This window comes from Anolis carolinensis, unplaced genomic scaffold, assembly GCF_035594765.1.
Source record: "Anolis carolinensis isolate JA03-04 unplaced genomic scaffold, rAnoCar3.1.pri scaffold_9, whole genome shotgun sequence".
In the NCBI taxonomy this organism is placed as follows: domain Eukaryota; kingdom Metazoa; phylum Chordata; class Lepidosauria; order Squamata; family Dactyloidae; genus Anolis; species Anolis carolinensis.
Window position 1 is genome coordinate 15,790,559 of NW_026943820.1, and position 16,600 is coordinate 15,807,158.

The 16,600-nt window shown below is 37.4% G+C and overlaps 1 protein-coding gene across 7 annotated transcripts in view; it reads left to right on the plus strand.

Annotated features, from left to right (window-relative positions):
- Positions 1-16,600, plus strand: part of znf536 (zinc finger protein 536) — a 486,877-nt gene that overhangs the window by 128,459 nt on the left and 341,818 nt on the right. For 4 of the 7 annotated variants that reach the window (XM_062961829.1, XM_062961827.1, XM_062961835.1 and 1 more), the window contains exon 4: positions 13,795-13,928. The exons of 2 other annotated variants lie outside the window; for them this stretch is intronic. The gene's annotated coding sequence lies outside the window, so the exon portion shown is untranslated. The remainder of the gene's footprint in view (positions 1-13,794; positions 13,929-16,600) is intronic. One more of the 7 variants, XM_062961831.1, reaches the window with a different exon arrangement.

Consider the following 16,600-nt stretch of genomic DNA (forward strand, 5'->3'; position numbering starts at 1 on the left):
ATTCATTGAACATATTTTAGTAGAAATCATCCCAGCAACAAGAAAAGTTTTGTTACGTTTTGTCAAAAGAGTTGCCAAATTATAGCTATGGTATATTATACAACTGTGATGTGTTTTCTGAGGACTTTGTTGAAGTTGAAATACCCCAAATTAAAGTCTTGTTATTTTTGATTATTTTATAAATAAGCTCATCCATTTTAGACAGAAGATTTTCCCAGGCAGGATATCTATTAAAAAAAAAGAAAAGAAAAAGGAATTCTCTAATGTTCTAAAGAACATTATTTTCTTGCAAGTTCTTGTATTGTAGTTTTTGTCACTTATTTTTCTATTTGTAGACATGAGATTTTGATGAAATGTGTGCACCTAACGCTAAAGTGATTGTCCTTAAAGAAATGATGTAGCGGTGCTCCTTTTTAGTTTCATTAGAAAGTTTCTTTGACCCTGCCGTTTATTTTCAAACATTTCCAACTTATTTGTTCTAGTGTATTCTTAACCAGGGGTTGTTTTTCTCCCTTTTGGAAAATGAGCCCAGATGGTGATTGATTTTTCAAGTGCTGACATCCCTGCTTGAGAAAATGTTCCCACCTTCTTTGTGCTGAGCAAGTCAGGCAAACTAACATGATGATGTGATCATCAGTTTCATGCAGACATGCAGAATTGATTGACAGGGAGACATTTTTAAAAAAAACAGAGACTGCACATTCTTCCAGTGTCTTCCAATTTTTAATGATGTTTACCAGAATGAAATTAGCAGGTTGGTGAGAATGACACATCTATATATCTATAAAATTAAAAGGTAACAAAGACTAAACTTCCCGCAGCAACCAGGTCAAAAGGAGGAGTGTGAGGCTGTGCGATCATTTTTGTTGTGTTTGCTTTTCCCCTGCCATGGCCTTGAATAGATCAGTACAATTTGTAATAGCTTTTCGGAGCCAGTTCTAAAGCTAAAAGCTGTCACCGGCTAACTAGCCATTCTCAGGCCATTGCTTCTGTTTGCGTGACTAAATACATACAATTAAAGCTTAGCACTTTTCCTTCTGTATGAACTCATTGTTGTCCAGGGTTCAAGTGCTCAGATAATGGGACAGAAGAAAACACTCATATCATCAGCTTGCAGTGGCTGGAAACTGGTTAGGAAAAATACATTTCTCATTATCTGATTCAGAGTGACGCCTCTGATGCTTTCCATTCCCCCCCTCCCCATAGATTTCATAAAAATTACCCCCCGAAGATCTATAATTTCTTCTCAACCAAACTGCAAATAAGAATATAGGCTATGACTGCAGTGTAATTAAAGATTTCAATGATAGTCTTTCTGCATTCGTTTTGTATAGCTCAGCCTTCAAAAATCTCTCCGAAGGGGAAGTGCCCTTACCTTGCAAATAACTTTGGCTCTGGGTATTAAAAGTCCCTCTCTTCCTGTGTTCAAAGAAGAAATAGGAGATGTCCAAAAGACCATAAATGGCACAAAGTAAACTTAAGAGAAACTTAGATGCACTGATGTTAATAATAATAATAATAATAATAATAATAATAATAATAATAATAATAATAATAATAATACCGCTCTGATAACACACTTCATAATATCCCATTTTAGAGGCAGAAAGTATACCAAAGTTCTCGTGACTTTTCTTTACAGAATTGGGTGCAGGATCTTGTGATGTGGCATTGACTCTTGTTCCAAGTGCCAGGGTTGACAGTGGTACAGAAATTGTGTAAGAGACCTGAACATACTATAAGTCCTCACACTAAAAAGGCAGGTGTCATAGACACAATAAACTATAATAGCATCTTCCAAACTATGAAATAACTTTTAATATGTAGATTGCTTCTCCAGTAGTCTGCAATGGCTCCTCTGGAACCATTACATCCTCCTCTTTTGCTCCAGAGCCATATATGCACACTAAGTCATTTCCAGAGATTGGTGATTAAAAAATAAAAACAATTACTCCATACAAGACAGGACTTCAATGAAAACAGAAAGACAATTATTGGGGCTGTATGATCCAAAGAGAACATTTTTATGGCTTTTATAGTGAAGAGAAATTACAGCAACAAATCGCAGACTTATTCTCACCCCTCCCTCATTCTTCTTCACTCCATCAGTGGAAATGGTGCTCCTAAAATCCAGTGAGCCAATGTGTTCTAGTTCATAGTGTGAGCAAGTAGGACAAGACCATTCACATTTTTTTCTCTTCCACCTTCATTCCCCAAAATTTCTAGTAATGCAGAGAGGGAGATATTGAAAATCGTTCATTTGCACCATTTTCTGTTTGCTCTATCTGCATTCCCTTGGTCACTCCCTGCCCTGTTTCTTCTGATGCCTAAATTCTATTTCTAAATGTCTGACATGCGTTTTAAGTTACTGTAATGGTAGAAATCACTGACTGAAGACAAAGTCTTTTTATTTGTGAGGACAGTCCCCTTATTAAAACCCCTCCATGCAGATTAGCATATAAATATTTTAAAATATAAATTCCCTCCTGGCTCCAAAAGGATAACAGAATTGGTGTGTTGTGTGGTTTCTGAGCTGTAGGGTGTGTTCTAGCAGCATTTTCTCCTGACATTTCGACTGCATCTGTGGCTTGCATCTTCAGAGGCCATACAGCCTGGAAACCACACAGCACACTAGTGATTCTGGCTGTGAAAGCCTTTGGTAATACAGATAACAGAGTTGACACCAGGTAAGCCTTTGTTTGGAGATAATCCCTCATAGTTGTTTCCACCACTGAGACGGCCATCTCTTACCATCATATCTCTGCCCTTAGTTAGCAGGGGGGCACCTATTACATTTCATAGGACGGTGATGCATACACTTCATTTTTGAAAGTGAGAAGACCAGATGGTCCAGGCAGTATTTCTTCCCACATGGAAGATTTCACTTCTTAGAAACCATATCTTTTCATAATTTTAATAAGTTGTTGTTGTTGTTGCTGTTGCTGTTGCTGTTGCTGTATTAGTTCAAATAGTTTGTGATTTGTGGTGACTCTAAGGTGAGCCAATCATAGGGTTTTATGGAACTGAAATTGTGTTACTCACTCAATCGGTTTCTGTGACTGAGCAGGGAATTCAACCTTGTTCTCCAGAGTCACAGTCCAGTGCTCAAACCACTAAACCACAATGGCTTTCAGGCTGGGTCTACACTGCCCTATATCCCAGGATCTGATCCTTGATAGTCTTCTTTGAACTTGAGTATATGAGTCTACACTGCCAGATAATCTGGGATCAGATCCTGGGATATAGGGTAGAGTAGGCCTAGCCTCAGAGGTGGAAAGAGCCTGCAAGTTATCCCTTAACAGTGAGATCTTATGGGTTTACAAGAGGAAAACATGTAGATTTGTCTTGAATAAGCACTGGAGGTCACTCACATATAGGTAGGTCTATTTTTGCAGTCTTCCTGCTCCTCTCCTAGTCTTTTGTCTCATTGATTGTGTGGACTGTGGATCATGCTTATTTCTCCAACCAGGAATGTCTCGGGGCATGAGATTGCTTCTCCCCCTCCCCACTTGTTTCCATGTGCGGCGCAATTAACGCTCAGAAACATGGGAGATTGCCCCCATTATCCATTTCCTCTGTTTTTTAAATCAGTTTGTGTTTACTGTAAAATTGTAAAGATGTCCTTTACTGTCCCTTGCCTCCCAAGGAGATTTCCTTTATTATGTTTCTTCTTTAAAACCATCTGAGTGTTAGAAATCTGAATTTTACAATATGGGGATGATTGCGAAATTGTGATTAACCAGTCCTTGCTTGGAGTCAGTTTCCCTCATTTCACAAAGGCTTCCAAGAATAGGCAGCAGAAAATTCAGTTTGCAAATTGCAGGGCAGATTTTTAGAGGGCAGTTTTAAAAGAATAGTGTCCTAAGGGTTTTATCTATATTTATGTCTCTTGTTCAAGCAAACTCTTATGTAAATGATACAATCAAACAAGGACCAGAGAAGCATTCTTCAAGAAGAGATTGCATCTACATATTTGGAGGTTTAGTGTCAATTATTACCCCATGCAATCATCTAATGTATAGTTGGAAACGACAAATACATTAGTTTGCCGCATCCGCCACAGTTTATAGATATTTAAGGCTTAAAAATACATACCCCCTTTTGTTTTGATGTGAAAATTGTCTTAAATTGAAAAACACTGCCCTTAGTGATGGCTTGAAAAAATGGAAATAGCTTTTATGTACTTTTATTTTTTTATAGCCATTAATGTTGCAGTAAATCTTCTATTATTGTATACAGTTGAGATTATTCTTCATTCTTTTGCCTTTGGACAGGAAAGAAATTACTGGATTCCATCAGCGTTATTGGCAATCCCCATATTCTGACATCTGTTCCTTTCTAAGCATTTTACCAACCTTGATGAAATGTAGTTTAGTGTTCAAAGCCGACTTGAAGGAAAAATTGGACGATAAAGGAATAACATTGATTAAACACCAGAAGTCATTTACCAATAACTATCAATATTTGGATGGCCATGGTAGTCTTTTCCAGAATAGCTAGGCATTCTGTACAGATTTTAATAACACTTAATCTTTGAATTTAGCTGATGAATTTACTTCTTTCTTTTTTGAAGAATAAAGGGGATGGACTTTAGTCAATTTTAATTAAATGCTTCTGACTTTTTTTTTTTACTTCAGTAATACTTTGGACATATTTTGGACATCTCATATGTTGCATGAGAACTTGGCATGCTTTAATCTCTTTAGTCTACAATAAAGATGATCCTTTAGGGTGAAGTTTTTAAACACTCAGACCCATTTTTCTTAACAGGGAGGAACTTGCTTTCAATTTTGTGTGGTAAAAAATGAAAGTGGATAAACACACAATCTGCGATCTGAATCCTTTCACCCCAAATATGGAACCGGTAGTGTTTAACTGTTGGTGCCAAGAAGTTCTTCTTTTCTTCCTGCATCCTGGAGCAAGGCTTGGTGATGAAAATATCACACTCAGGGAAAATTCAATATTTATTTTCCCTGTTCCCATCCCTGTCTTTTCCAATGCCTCCCCAGTGGCTGCAATTGAAAATGACATTTGAGATATTAAAGATTAAACACGAAAATATTAAGATAGGTTTCTTGTTTGGAAGCAATAGCAATTGACTTTTGCTTTTATGCATCTCCTTTTTTCCATTTCTGTCTGTCTTCAACAGTTTGGTCTCAAAGTCAGAATATTGCCCATCTCAGAGAAATGATCCCCTTCTCCTGCTTGCACACAACTGCATATGAAGAGTGCAAAACAATTTGTGTATTGAAGACTCACAACAGTATGGGTGTGTTGTGACCTCAGGACCTGTTCCTGAGTCTCCAGCTTTTGTGGGTCATCTGCGGGCGAAGGAAAAGGCCAATCTCCAGCTCAACTTGGAGAGCAGCACCTCGGTACAAGTTGCAAGGCTCCAGTGATTTGTTCTTGCAGTGGGCAGACTCTCGTTGGTTGTGTTTGGGTTGGTGTTTTTTCTTATTCCCCTCCCTCCCAGGTGCCAAGGCTCACACTCCATTCTGCTCTGAAGCCTTCTTCTGTCTAGATGCATATAGGTTAAACTGAAGTTCCTTATTCCATCTCCACAAGTAAGTTATACAGAATATGCTCATCATTTCACTCAGATCTGGGAATACCACTTTAGCTAAGATTTCTTAATTTTCAATCAGAAAAATGTGTGAGTTTGAAGGACAGGCTATGAGCAACTGTGTTTGGCAATGAAGGCATAATGGCCTTACCAGCAGCTGTCCATAGGTCTCAGGAAACCTCAGGGCCTGGGACAAGCCTGAACTGGTGACCCTATTTTATAGCATAAGGAAGGTCATCAGACAACAAAGGCTTTCAATACTGTGAAAATGTATTGAGGGTTGCCATCCCATTGGAAGTCGGAGTGCTGTGGCACCTCCTTCCATGTTGCAGAATGTTAAAGGTTTGTTTTAAAAAATACTAAAATGTCCTAAAATGTTACCAGGGTTAATAAACTGACTTTCCTAATAGTGGCCCACATATCTAATTTGTATTTTAACTTGGCATTGTCCATCATTGATTCTGGTTGCCCCTTGGCAACAGCAGTGGGACTGGGAATCTATTGAATGAATTGGGAGCTTTATAAATGTACCACTTGTCACATGCTTGAGGAAAGGAACCATATTTCCCATTCAGCAACTGGGATGTTTGAGAAACTAATATAAACTGGCTGTACCTCTCAACGTTAGTCTTGAGCTACTAAATTAAAGTGGCATCTTTCATTGATAGACACCTTTTCTATCTAATTGGAGGAATTACCTAATATCCGATTGCTTATGCAGCACTTTCTTCATGGAGTGCAGAAAACCCTTAAGTGCAACTCCTAAAGTATTATTCAAATAAGGCTTTGAATACCATGTTGTAATAGCCAGATTGATTAATTGTCCACACATGTTTTCCATATGCGTTTTCACACGCTTCCTTGTGATCCAGATTCCAGTGAACTCCACATGTGTGTTTGGGTGTGAAAACATGTGCCATTCAACTTTGTCTTTGTTCCAATATGTGTTCATTGGTCTTATATTTTTCTTGATCAGGCACATACAATTTTGAAGCTTGTTTAGGCTATGCATGCACACCTAAGAAAACTGTGTCTTTCTGTATAGGAGTCAAATTTTTATTCCAAATTATTATGTAAAAAAAAACTTTTAATACAATTTGTCTTACATTAGAAGCATAATACAGTACCTAAAACAATTTTAAAAGTAAATTCTGTTGTATTCAGAAAATTTCACAGCTATGTATGGCCAAAACCCTACTCTCTACTGATGGCATAGCTGTGTTGGTAAAAGTTGGCAATAATCAATTTTGTTGTCCTGCTTTCCCAGCTGTTTTGAAAATGCCCCAGTTTTTCCCTCTTCCTTTTCATTTCCTGCATTGTCCTAGGCTTCCTAACACTGCTGCAAATGGAGCTGAAAATGCAAAAGTAATTTAACCTCTGTTGACTAAGGAAGGAGAGGAAGGAGTCGTGCCTTTCCCAGTTGCCTCCAGAAAAGCAAACAGCTGCAGCCTCTCCTAGTTTGTGTGTTCTTCCTTGTTAATGATTTTATGATGATTTTCACCATACTCTAATGCAGTTGTTCTCAACCTGTGGGTCCCCAGATGTTTTGGCCTTCAACTCCCAGAAATCGTAACAGCTGGTAAACTGGCGGGGATTTCTGGGAGTTGTAGGCCAAAACAGCTGGGGACCCACAGGTTGAGAACCACTACTCTAATGCCTCTTTGCCACATGTTTGGTTTGCATCTGTGAAATGTTGGAGGCGGTCCTCATGTTCTTCTTTGCTTCAGTCAGCAAAAATTCTGTGTGTCTGTTAAGAGAATATTAATCAGGAGGGAAAGTACCCTGTGTTTTCTTTAATCCTGGAAAGCAAAGTTCTCATTTGAATGGGTGTTCATTTACCCCATGATATATTCTGAGCTGGAAGAAAAGAAAAATGGCTTTGTAGATTAATTTAAGCCCTCAAAGTGGTTGTGTAAGGTACATTTTACTTTTAAGAACCTGAAAAACAAAGGCAAGGTAATGGCTTACATGCCCAAAGTGAGACCTCACGCCTTTGACAAATGTGGATCAAGGCTTCATGCGACCATAGCGAATAATAGCGGTTTTGGACATGTTTCACAATCATAACCGTTTCATTAGGGTTTTATCAAGATAATGATGATCTTTTAGAACATAAAATTCTGTCCAAATATGAAAAGAACATGCTGTGGCTGTATTAGGAAGTAGCCAGGGATAGGTTCTTGCATCATTAATTGCAGGAAATATGGCATCGAGATGAGATCACAACAGCCACAGTTGAAAATGGTCACAATGGATCTGACAGTGTTGATTCTGGAGGTTGCGGGGTATAGAAATAGCGTGTTTGTTTTTTTAGGAAACTCCCTGTTCATTGTCATGTTTCGCACACCAGTTCTTCAAAGGCTTGTGGTCTGCTATGACTTTTATCCTTATCTTGTAATTTGGTTGTAAGATTTGTTGCTATGGGACAGAACAGCTCAATTGATGAACAAAATTCCAGCCTCCCTCGCTTTAAGCTACCATTGATTAATTGTATCACAACTTTTGCTTGGAGTTGCAATGATTAGTTGATCAAGATTTCATATGGAAATTGGGGTGTACCCAAAAGCTATGTTTTTCATTTTTCATGTATAGTTTTCTCCACATACGTCTTCAATTTTGAACTTTGAATTAAACACACATGCACCCAGACGTTGCATGGAAAAGATCAGTGACAAAAATCGCATGACATTTTCATACCATAATCATTCCCTGAATCAGTCTTGGGAGTCTTTGGGAGTTCTGGAAAAACCTACAGTAAAGCTGTTTATGTTTATACCTACAGTACTTACGGCTTAATTCCATCTCTCTTTTTTATGTACAGACAAATTGTTTCCAAAAGAGGGAACTTTCTGTACGTTTTTACATTACTTGTCTTCATATTTGTAGCTGTAGCAGACTCTTCAGACTCAAACCTTTTGAAAATAAGAAAATTAAGCTGAGAACTTTTAAAAAATTGAAACCATTGTCCCAAAGAGTGAAAACTGTCGATTCTCTTACTTGAACATGTCTTGTTTTTAAGGATGCTGATGAGAAAGGCGGTCACTCAATGTGTTGAGATATCCCATCAGAAAAAATCTTAAGTCCCATATATTTTTGCACTTGCATATGAATAAACATATTATTTTCAATTTGTTTTCAATTGAAGGTGGAATTTTGAAAATATGAAAAATAGTAATTTATCAAGAGAACAAATTGAGTGACATCTCATAGCCAAAGCTCCATATAGAGACCATAAGCCTTACTAGCAATGACAAAGGACAAAACTCTGCATAGAGTATATTTGGACAATAACATCATGTTTTGGTAGACTAAAATGAAACTTTGCCTGTACACTCAGTGCTCATCCACTTATTTGACTGCAAACTGGTAAACAAAGCAGGAAGTCTTCTGTTAACTGTTGTTTCATTTATTATTCAAACCATACATTAACTATGTAACAAAATTTGATTTTTTTTGTTCCTGTTTTGAAATGTTATTTCTTGTTTAATTGTGAGGTCCTTACTTTGAAAGTAGTTGTTCTACTCCAGAAACTTTTTGGTGACTGCCACAAACTAGGTTGAATGGGTTGAGACTCTGTGATGAGAAACTAGAGCAAAATGTGCTGGGGGTGTCCCTCCTGAAAAAACAAAGTTTTTGCAGTTTAATAAACTTTTTCCATGTTTTCATGATAGAACCAATTAGGAAATGACATTTATAACTCAAGAACAAAAATCATGTTGCATAGTGTTATGGTTTCCAACTTTACATTATATAATTATATTTATATAATATACAATGATGTATAATAATATAATATATTGTATATACATATAATATTGATAATAATATAATGAAATACAATAGAATATTACATATATATTATTTATTACATATTACATTATATATTACCCCTTGGGGTGAGAAGGGTGGGATATAAATGTAATAAATAAATAAATAAATAAATAAATAAATAAATAAATAAATAAAGGAAATTAAGATGTTAAACCATGGTTTGGCTTACTATCCTGACTTATTATAAAACTAAATAATTTCTTGGTACCAATAAAACAAGTAACTCTTGTGAAGTAAAACATCCCAGAAGGTTTACCAAGTCATGTTAGAGGGCTGCATGTATAGGTAAAAGGTTTCCAAAAGTAGTGCTTTGGCAAGAAAACAACATCACAAGAGATCAGTTTAATGCTCTAAATTTTTCACATTTCATTCATTCATTCAGAATAAATGTAATGTGGTAGTATTGTACTGCACTCATGTTAAAAGACAGGTGAAAAGCTATTTTGCCAATATGAGTACACATGAGCTCCAGTTGCATTTTGAATAGCTTGAATAGTAGCAGATGCATGGAATTCCCCTCCATTGCTTTCGTACACGTGTGCTTTACATCACTTGGCAAACTCTGGATCTCATGCCTTTCCAAAATTCTGTGTTCATATTTCTCCACCAGTTGAACTTCCTGTGTTGTGGTTCATAAAAAAATTGTTTCCCAATAATTCAAACAGTCCTCTTGATGCTAGTGTTTAGGAGAATTGCTACTGAAACTAACCTGTGCCCTCCAACAATGTTCCCAAACCATATGACCAGCAAATCAGAGCTTAATACATTAATAAAGACAGGCAGTTAGAGTGGAAGCAGAGCTAACCATCTCCACAGCATGGGTGCCCCAGATGTTTTTGCTAAGTGTGCTGCATTGCAAGAACACATGTGTGCAATATATAAAATTAAAACAATGGGAACCTAAATGGAAAAACCAGTCCTCTCCAACCCACCCACAAGAAGACAATGTTTAGAAAAAGAAAACATGAGCAATTGAATGGGGTGGTTTCAGTTTTTGTTTTAAAAAAACAAATGTTAATTGAAATATGACCCAAATTATCAAGTGATATAATGTCTCATTCCATTCTAGGGCCTGAAGGCTTGGAATTTAGATCTTTCAGGGCCACCAACAGTTGTTTCCACTTCACCCAATCCCAGCAATTCTAAGCAGCACACAACAGTCGTAAATCTCAGCAGTATAGTACAGATGTTAGCCTTTCTCATGCTCTAAATGGATTGTCATCTAGACGTCTTTCTAGACTTCTCCAGGCTAATTGCTTCATTTGGGTTGTGTTTAGGCACCAACAAGTGACCAACAAGTGCTCCTTCCACTCCCATAGCTACTGGATAAGATTACGGGACCTTAAGGACTCCAGTTTTCACTTTCTGTCCCTGAGAGTGTAAATTTTTTAGTTTGTGTGAGCTCAGATTCTGAAAATAGGAAATAACAGTATGCAGATTGTCAGCTGAGCTTCTTAGTGCGTCAGTCCATGATGGCTTACAAGGCTTGTAATCTGTAAACCGCCCGAGTCCTATTGGAGAGGGGGCGGGATGTAAATAAAATTATTATTATTATTATTATTATTATTATTATTATTATTATTATTATTATTATTATGGCTTGATCAATTGCTATTATTTGCAACTACTCTTGGGAGTACCCTTCTACACTGCCATATAAAATCCAGAATATTTGCTTTGAACTGGATTATATGGTAGTGTAGACTCATATTGATAATCTGGATTATATGACATCTTAGAAGGGGCCTGCTTTCTGCTTTGCATCCACCTTCTGCCTGGAAGCAAGTAAGGCAAATTAAATGTTCCTTATCCCGTCCTTCTAAATAAGTGAGAAGGAATAATTCTACCGTGATCTGGGAAGAGCCCTTAGTTAAGGTTTCTGTCTTAATCAGAGGGCCAAAATAAATATGACCTGTGTGTGTGTGTGTGTGTGTGTGTGTGTGTGTGTGTGTGTTTGAATGAGAAGCTGTGTATAGTGGCTGTTACTTAAGGCATACCCATCCCTCGTACTTTGAGCCATCTCTAAATCACAGGTGTCTGAAAATCTCAGGGATTGGGACAATTTGGCAACCTTACTAATGGAGGCACAGGCCTTTGAGGACCAACTGCTTAAGGGGCTTTGTTATACCATGGCCCCATCTACCCTGCCATATAATTCAGTTTTTGAATACAGATTATCTTCTTTGGATTATATGGCACTGTAGACTCATATAATCCAGTTCAAAGCAGATAAACTGGATTATTTGGCAGTATAGATCCAGCCTTTGTGGTGCTTTGTTATTTGTTGTTGTTTACAGATATTATGTTTTTAAGTTTTTGTATTTGGTATACTTTTAAAACGAAGTTTATTTTAACTGCTGTAAAAGGTAGGATAACAACAACAGCAACAACAGCAATAACAGCAACAACGACCATAATAGTTTCGATCTTTCATCTAATGGGAAAGTCATTTCTCAGCTGATCAAGAGAGTGTCCTTTGCTATTTGCAAAATAATATTTTATGATGAAATGTGTGTCTAGGTTGCATCTTGTAGTGGCTTGTGATGAACTTATATGAAACCGGAGGGTGATTTAAGGATTTCCAAAGTTTGCTTCCCCTCTGCCTCTTAGAACTCCCCGGCAATATTTTAAATTCCTTAAATTGGAGATGTAATCTAAACTCCCAAAGGAGCAGAATCTGAATATGGTGTGCAATAACAGAGCACCCCTGTTCATTTGTACTAGGCTACCTGCATGTAATGCTAAAGATCAGAGGCAAGTCCTTATTGAGCGAGGATAGAAACAATCGGCTTATATGGAGTATTTTTACTTCATAGGAATGTGGTTCTGCTTGCTGAAAATCTATCCTTTGCATGGAGTCAGGCATAATCCTATGCCTACTTTGCCCTTGCAGTAAAAATATGCTTAATGGCAATTTCAGAAGGGGAAAAAGAATCTATTTAAAGCTGGTTGAGCAGAATATCTACTTATAGATGGAAACTATAAGTGAATAATGTTAATGGAGCTCTGTTTTTGTAAAATGCATGGGACAACTAATAGAATCTAGCTACTTTAAAAGTGGATGATTGAATTACATTTAAGAGACTACCTAATTTATGACCTTTAAAATAGTTTTTAGAGCTGTCTGCTTGATGGGGGTTTTAAAACCCATGGTCCCTTCATCAAGATGAGGGCAGGTCGTCTCTTGCAGACTACTTTTTTTTAAAAAGTATTGCTGTTAAAGCAATGGCAGCCCTTTGCATGCTAAAATTGATGTTATTCAACAGGGATAGCATCCTTCCTAACCCTCAGCCTCCCAGAAGGAAATGGCAGTGAAACAACTCTTTTCTACTGTAGGAAAGCATGGAGTGTTTAAAGATTCTTAGTTTTGTCCCATTTTGTGTTTAGCCTTGTTGAAACTTTCTTGGAAGAGTCTCCTGTGAACGGATACAGTCCAAGAGGCATGGATGGGTCAGCTTCTTGTTGAAAACAGCATTTTTAAAATTTATCAGCATTTGCAATATGGCCATGGACTTGGTTGAGGATTTGGGGGAGAGACATAGGGGTGCTTTCCAAAACGCTTGCGTTGTTGTTGTTGTTGTTGTTGTTGTTGTTGTTATTAATGCTGCAGGTTTTGTCTCCTCAGAGAGCATTATACATAGGTGGATATTATGACCATAAATTTTTTGATGGGGAGGGCTTATCCTGTTCAGTTCTTCAGAACGCTATTTGCTCTGGTGATACCAGTTCTTTATGCTATTACCCTATTTTTGCAGGAATACTGGCAACTTATGCTAGACATACATGGGTTGTATGTGCAAATTCAGTCATGGAAACCGCTCAGGGTCAAAGGTTGCGTCTGGTTTCCTTGGATAACTGCTTGGCAAATTCCACTTGTTTATGTTGTTGGTTTCCCTGGGTGGGTAGTCTAACACTGGTTCTAGGTGACCCCATAATAACCTTCCGAAAGATGAAATAGGGTCCAGGTGTTGCTTAGAGCATGCCCACACTTTCCAACATTTTGCTCATAAAAACCTAGACCTTTGTAGCTGAACAATATCAAGGTATAATTCAAGATATTTTAAATTGTAAGTCGCTCGGAGCACTCTGATGGAGAGCGACTAATTAAGAAATAAAGTGAAGTGAAGTGAAGATGGGAACAGTAATTGATTAGGATGAATGGACAAGGAGGACCTGCAGCAATGTACTTTTGCCAGAGGCTCCATCTACATTGCCATATAAAGTCCAGATTTGAACTGGATTATATTAATCTACACTGCCATATAATCCAGTTCAAAACGGATCTGGATTGCATATGGCAGTGTAGATGAGGCTTGAGAAGCACAAGATTCCACCTCCACTCATCTTCTCCATCCTGTTGAGTTTATTGAGTGCAAATTACTCCTGTATTCTCATTTCAGTTTATGCCAATTGAAGTAAGCTGAAGACAAAAGGGAAAAATAGGAGGAGAGAGAAATGTGGACACTTTAAGAGCAGTCGAAGAAGCAGATTGACTGAAGAGTAAGTCTCCTTGCCAGACTGGGACAGTTGGGAGGTATGTATATCATGGGTCCACCAGAGAGCGAATCCTAAAGATGGCTCTCATTTCAAACAATGCCCACTTGAAAAGAGCTATTACTGTCCTATTGGCCCTGGGAGGATGTATTCCGTCTAACTCGAAAACGGAGGTAATCAGGACTTGAAACAAATCTTCTGAAATATAGTAGCTGCCTATCTAATACAGCATGTACCAAATGAAATGTGAGACCTGCTGCTAATCTTAGAAGTTCTGTGCATAAGTATAAGAAGTTCCAATTTCAGCCTTTAATGTCATTTTAAGGCTATTTTTTTAAATGTAATTATAGCTCCAATTGCATTTGACATCTGAAGCTGACAATAGTGACATAGAAAGGGACATGGCAAAAATAGCTCTGCTCAAACTCTATTAGCCATTGGAGAAAGGGAAGCATTTGTCCAACAAATTCATGCAAATTATTTGCAGTTGAAGAAGGAAGCCAGTTATTTTGCTGGTGTATACAGACTGCAAAACTTTCTCTGTCTTCAGCCTTTGATTGTTTATCTGGTGCCATTTCAAATGTATGTGTCCCATTGCTCTGACCTTTATTGCTCTGCTTTCTATCCCTCTCCTCTCCTCATGGTTCTGTGACTTGTCGGCTTGAAATTAGAAGATTGGCTGCCTTAATCTGTCATGTTAAGTTTGTTTCCTTTGAGATTGGGGTCTCAGTGTGTTGTAGGTCAGTTTAAATCACTTTGGAGAGTACTAGAGTTTTGGCGACCGAGTTCCATTTGACACAGAAGAAAGAAAGTAGATTAAGAAGTGACATGTTGGCAGCTTTAAAATATCTGAAGTGCTGTCACATAGTATGAAGCAGATTTGGTTTTTTTGTGCCAAACAATATGATTAGGACCTGTATAGGAAAGCAGGTGGCAATGTCATCCCATGCTCCAGCTGTGATCAATGAGGAAGATTTCTTAAAGCAAGGCATTGTGGAGGAAGTAGCCCCCAGAGTCTTCTACTATTGCATACTATTAGTGTGGTGTACTATTAGCCATTATTTTATACCTTTTATATTGCATATATTTATTTTATATATAAATTTAACTACTAATTCCTAGACTTTCTATTTTATCCAACGTTATCAGCACCAATAGTGTTCAAGATGTTTGCAGTCGGTTCTAGGTGAACAGCATTGGCTTCTTTGAGTGGTAGTATATGGAACAAGTATACAAAACAACCATTCCCGTGTTGAGGTTAGAATTACCACTTTATAAAAGAAAGTTAATAATACCACATGCAAAGGAGGGCTGGTATGGGTGTTTCCTGGGGTTTGGCAGTGGGGGTGTCCTCCTGATATGAATTACTGTATGCACCCATCTCCAAAATAGTAGCATTGTAAAGTCATTCACATCGACTTAACAATTGATGTATTTATATTCTCCCTTAACAAGTTTTTCTGCACTATTTCTTTGCATACTTAAATTGTGTTTTTAATACAAGTTACTGCAATGGTACACATATTGCAACATTTCGGGGGGAGGCAGAATTCTTATTGGAGGGCAATGTCCTCTGCTGTAGTTAAACCCCAGATGGCGCGCCTGTGAAGGTTTTTAGTAGGTTTGGGAAGTAATGCAGGAAGAAGAATAGCAGGTATTCCTAAAATTCTCTCTACCTAATTAATAAAAAACACAGATATTTAAATTCCATGTTGCAATATACATGTAACTTTTAACTTACTGTTGATAACATTGAAATATCATAGTCACTCCACCGTCATTTGGAGATTTATTTTTCCCCATGAACACTTCTTGATTTTGTTGAAACTTTACAGTGCATAATGTTCTGATTGGATATATAAAATGAATGCTGTTCTGCTCCAATTGGGTTGATGCAATAGCTCTCCAATGCTATACAAAGAACAAGCTGATTGACAATTCACAATTTTTGCTGTGTTGGTCAGTTAGTCATCAAATTAGGATTACAAACAATAGCATATAAGGCTTAGAAGTAACAAACACAGCACAAAATCTGAATTATATATTCATATATACATTTATTGCACACTCGCATACACATTTTGATATGTTCTGTCAACGGTTGTTGTTTTGTTCCTTGAGTGGATGGCTCATATGATTAACTAGAATTGTGAACTGCAGATTTCAATGCAGCACACAGCATGAAAGTGCCAATCAGCGAATGTGACCTTAAAATCCATTACAAAAAAGTATTAAATTAGTAAAAGCTATTTTGCAACTCATAAAATGTCCTGATTTGGGGGCTTGCTACAATGAAAATGGCCTAACTTCAGTTGGTCAAATTCTCCCATAATTTCCAAAGTTAATTTTTGAACATATCTGTTCTATCAAACACACACACACACCGAGATAGGGAAAGGGAATAAAATACTGAATATGTGTTCAATCAATTATACATGTTGATTGTGGTGCATAAGTGAAATCACATCAGCAACCATTTGTATATTTTTCTAACCTACATCTTTCAATTTTCATTGTCTTTCACCGTGTCTCCACCCACATCTCTTTACACTTATTCCTTCCAACTCTGTATGTTTCTTGTCTTGCCTTCTGATTTCTATTGCTCCATGCTGGACTCAATGACAGTACATAACACATTCAATCTGTCTTTCAATTTGTGTACTGTAGACCTTTCCAAACTCTGGTGGCAAATCCTGATTTGCAACTGAGTGT